Source organism: Petromyzon marinus, unplaced genomic scaffold (genome assembly GCF_048934315.1).
Source record: "Petromyzon marinus isolate PM22_M1 ecotype Great Lakes invasive population unplaced genomic scaffold, UKy_Petmar_22M1.pri1.0 PM_G_Scaffold_18, whole genome shotgun sequence".
Taxonomy (NCBI): domain Eukaryota; kingdom Metazoa; phylum Chordata; class Hyperoartia; order Petromyzontiformes; family Petromyzontidae; genus Petromyzon; species Petromyzon marinus.
Window position 1 is genome coordinate 1,177,501 of NW_027422739.1, and position 5,000 is coordinate 1,182,500.

Here is a 5,000-nt window from a genome sequence, read left to right on the forward strand (position 1 = left end):
AGTCCTTCCTCGACATATCGGCTGAGGAACCCGTGTTGGGAAAGTTTCCCATTGACACCAAGGGAACTATCACGGTTGTACTGCCTAGTCTGGAGTATATATGCGTTATCTGTAAACAACACATGGGCAAAGCATCCGAACTTGTTGCACATTTTAACATCAAACACAGAGACATTCCTCTGGTGTTTAAGTGCGCTAAATGTGACAAAACCAACTCAAACCACCGATCGATTGCCTGTCATGCCCCCAAATGTGGGGGAATAAAGTTAACTGAGGAAAGCTTACCAATGGTCTGTGAATGTTGCCAGGCACGCTTTGCGACTCTAAGTGGCCTTTCGCAGCACAAGAGGCATGCTCACCCAGTCACCCGTAATGAGGAAAGGATTAAAGATGGTATAAAGGGTACCTCGCAGAGAGGGGTACACCGTAGCTGCTGGTCTTTGAAGGAAGTAGAACAGCTGGCCCTTCTAGAGTTGCAGTTTCAGGGGAAAAAGAATATCAATAAGATCATTGCTGAAGCGCTTGGGACTAAGACCAACAAGCAAGTCTCTGACAAGAGACGGGACCTAAGTAAAAAGACAGGGGCCCCCATGTCAGACAGCTTACATTTTTCTTCTAGGCCTCTTGAGACATTGTCTCCCCCACCAAATGTAACAACGGGGACTTCATCCATACTCGCTCAAGCAGCTGAGCGGCTTACGAATGAGAATTCTGGGACCCTGGAAAAGCCTGCAATGGAGGCAATAAAGGCTTGGCTTAACGGCGAGGGCCAACATGATGCCCTCGTAGAAACTGCCACAGCATTGATGCTTTGTCCGATGAGATTGGTGAAAAACAAAGGCAAACGTTCAAAACCCGAGAACGACATTATTAAACCCAGGATATTACCCACACGATCTTGGATGAAGAAGAGAGCGGAAAAACGAGGAAGCTTCATGAAGCACCAGAAGCTCTTCTTTAAGAACCGTTCTCTTCTTGCGTCCTTAGTCCTGGATGGCACTGAACGTCATGAATGCCGAATCCCGAACGCAGATGTATATCGTTTTTACTGCGAAAAATGGGAGAAGGTGTTGCCATTCAATGGCCTGGGCCAATTTAAGTCATCAGGTGTTGCAAATAACGAATACTTTGAGCCCCTAATTTCGGTGGAGGAAGTTCAGACTGCCATACGGGCCATTAAACCAACGTCAGCAGCTGGGCCAGATGGCCTAACAAGGGCTGCAATCTGTGCTGCCGACCCCGAGGGTCGGACACTGACAGCCCTATTTAATGCATGGATGATTACAGGAATTATTCCCAAAGAGTTGAAAAAGAATAGGACGATTCTTATTCCTAAGGTTATGGACGATGAAAAGCTGAAAGAATTGGGGAACTGGAGACCAATAACGATCGGTTCAATGATTCTGAGATTATTTTCCAGAATAATGACTGCACGTCTTGCTCGTGCTTGTCCCTTAAACCCAAGGCAGCGTGGTTTTATAGCGGCATCTGGCTGCTCTGAAAATCTTAAGGTGCTACAGGACCTTATGAGACATGCTAAGAAATTGCACAGGCCGTTGGCTGTCATGTTTATCGACATAGCGAAAGCTTTTGACTCAGTTTCGCATGCTCATATTTTATGGGTGTTAAGGCACAAGAAAGTAGATGAACACGTGGTGGGCATCATCCAGAACGCCTACGATCGGTGTACGACCTCGTTCAAAAGCAATGGCGAGTCGACTCGAGAAATTAGCATACGTGTTGGTGTCAAACAGGGTGACCCCATGTCACCCCTGCTCTTCAATCTTGCCATGGACCCTTTGATATGCACCCTAGAGTCACACGGAGTTGGGTACTCCATTGATACCGACCACGTGACAGCTCTTGCGTTTGCTGATGATTTGGTGTTGGTGAGCGAATCTTGGGTTGGTATGGCCGCCAATCTAGCGATCTTGGAATCATTTTGTGGGCTATCGGGATTGGAGGTTCAGGCCAGAAAGTGCCAGGGCTTCATGATAAGCCCAACCAAAGATTCATATACGGTGAACAACTGCGACCCATGGACTATCAAAAATAAAGATGTCCATATGATCCAACCTGATGAATCAACGAAATACCTTGGTCTGAAAATTGGCCCTTGGACTGGCACTATACAGCCTGATCTACATTGTCAGCTAAAGACATGGATCTCGAAAATCGATGAGGCGCCTCTGAAGCCAACTCAGAAGGTTGAACTACTCAATGCCTATGCCCTACCCAGATTGTTATATCCTGCAGACCACTCGGACTGCAAGCAATCAACTCTCCGTGGGTTGGACCAAGAGATTAGAAAGGCGGTAAAAGGATGGCTCCACCTTCCCGCTTCAACTTGTGATGGACTGTTATATGCCAGAGCCCGAGACAGAGGCCTTGCCATCTTGAAACTGGAAAAAACAATCCCTTCGGTTCAAGTTAGAAGGCTGCAACGTATAGCAAACTCGTCCGATGCTATCACCCGTAATATTGTGTCCTCGCAGGGTATGGAGGAAGAATACCGTAATTTGTGGGTACGAGCAGGGGGTGACAGTGATGCAATCCCAACATTCGTTCTCAGGGACTCGGTGTCAAAAGAACCTGTATATCCGAGACCCTGCGATTGGAGGGAGCATGAATTTCAGAGATGGTGCGAAAAGCCGGTTCAAGGAAGGGGCATTGTAAACTTTGCGCATGATAGAATCAGTAATGCTTGGTTGAGGCCATGGTGCGGCTTTAAACAATGCTTCTTTATCGCAGCACTACAACTAAGGGCAAATATTTACCCAACAAGAGAAAGCTTGAACAGAGGCAGAGATGGGGCCTTACGTTCCTGCAGGAAATGCTCTGCCAGACTCGAGTCCCTTTCGCACATTCTCGGTCAATGTCCTGCAGTACAGAAAGCAAGAATTGCGCGACATAACAAGATCAGTAACATTCTGGCAGACGAAGCGGCTAGATTGGGCTGGTCTGTATACAAAGAGCCACGGTTCATATCCGAGACGGGAGAGATGAGAAAGCCTGACCTCGTGTTTGCAAAAGATGAGGAGGCGGTTGTGATCGATGTCACCGTCCGTTTTGAGCTTTCAAAGAATACCTTGTCAGATGCTGCCTCGCACAAAGTTTCGTACTATACCCCTCTTGGTGATCAAGTCAAAGTGCTGACGAAGGCTAGCAAGGTCACATTCTTTGGATTCCCGGTTGGGGCAAGAGGAAAGTGGCCCCTTGAGAATAACGAGGTACTTACCTCCCTGGGCCTGACCAAACCCAGAACGACATCACTGGCCAAGATGATTTCCCGCAGAACGCTGCTTTTCTCTCTTGATATTCTGAGAATGTTCTGTGGAAATTATGCGGTCTATGAACAGTCATAGACAACCTCCGAAACAAATAATAGTTTTGTTTTAAGATGTCATTTGTTTTAGATTGATTTTGTTATTTTCGAAGGTGAAGTCGGTTTTTATTTCATTTTACTATTTTCCACAATTTAGATTGTTATTTTCCAAGACGGAGTCTTGGTTCTTTTTTTTTATTGTTAGTTTTTTTTTTTAAACACGTCGTATTTGTTACTTTAGAGCTTAGAGGGGACTTTATTTTCGCCTTACTATTTTCTGCCTACAAAGAAGATTAAAAATAAGCTTTTTTCAAGATGGTTTTGTTATTTTCCAAGGTGAAGTCTTGGTATTCTTATTTTACTATTTTCCATAAAGAAGACCTTTCTTTTAGATTTTGTTATTTTCCAAGACGAAGACTTGGTATTTTTATTATATTGCTATTTTTTACACGAAGCTTATTCAAGAGCACTTATATAGATTAGACTTTGTTATTTTAATTCTTTATTTTTGGACTACATCAGTTCGAGAGTCCTGTAACTTACTATTTTCTGCCTACAAAGAAGATTAGAAATAAGCTTTATTTAAGATGTTTTAGATTAGATTTTGTTATTTTCCAAGGTGAAGTCTTGGTTTTTTTTATTTTACTATTTTCCACAAAGAAGACTTTTCTTTTCTTTTAGATTTTGTTATTTTCCAAGACGAAGACTTGGTATTTTTTTGCTATTTTTTACAGGAAGCTTTATTCAAGAGCAATTATATAGATTAGACTTTGTTATTTTAATTCTTTATTTTTGCACTACATCAGTTCGAGAGAAGACTACAAACCAGCTTTATTTAAGATGTTTTAGATTAGATTTTGTTATTTTCCAAGGTGAAGTCTTGGTTTTTTATTTTACTATTTTCCACAAAGAAGACTTTTCTTTTAGATTTTGTTATTTTCCAAGACGAAGACTTGGTATTTTTTTATTGCTATTTTTTTACACGAAGCCTATTCAAGAGCACTTATATAGATTAGACTTTGTTATTTTAATTCTTTATTTTTGGACTACATCAGTTCGAGAGTCCTGTAACTTACTATTTTCTGCCTACAAAGAAGATTACAAATAAGCTTTATTTAAGATGTTTTAGATTAGATTTTGTTATTTTCCAAGGTGAAGTCTTGGTTTTTTTTATTTTACTATTTTCCACAAAGAAGACTTTTCTTTTCTTTTAGATTTTGTTATTTTCCAAGACGAAGACTTGGTTTTTTTTATATTGCTATTTTTTTTTTACACTGCTTTATTCAAGAGCGCTTATATAGATTAGACTTTGTTATTTTAATTCTTTATTTTTGGAATACATCAGTTTGAGAGTCCTGTAACGTACTATTTTCTGCCTACAAAGAAGACTACAGACAAGCTTTATTTAAGATGTTTTAGATTAGATTTTGTTATTTTCCAAGGTGAAGACTTGGTTTTTTTATTTTACTATTTTCCACAAAGAAGATTTTTCTTTTAGATTTTGTTATTTTCCAAGACGAAGACTTGGTATTTTTTTTATTGCTAGTTTTTTTTATATGTTACTTCAGAGCATAGAGAGGACTTTATTTTTACCTTACTATTTTCTGCCTTCAAAGAAGATTAAAAATAAGCTTTATTCAACATTACTTATATAGATTAGACTTTGTTATTTTAA

At 40.6% G+C, this 5,000-nt stretch overlaps 1 pseudogene; it reads left to right on the forward strand.

Annotated features, from left to right (window-relative positions):
• The window catches only part of LOC142911592 (28S ribosomal RNA), a 10,699-nt pseudogene that overhangs the window by 3,451 nt on the left and 2,248 nt on the right, over positions 1-5,000 (forward strand).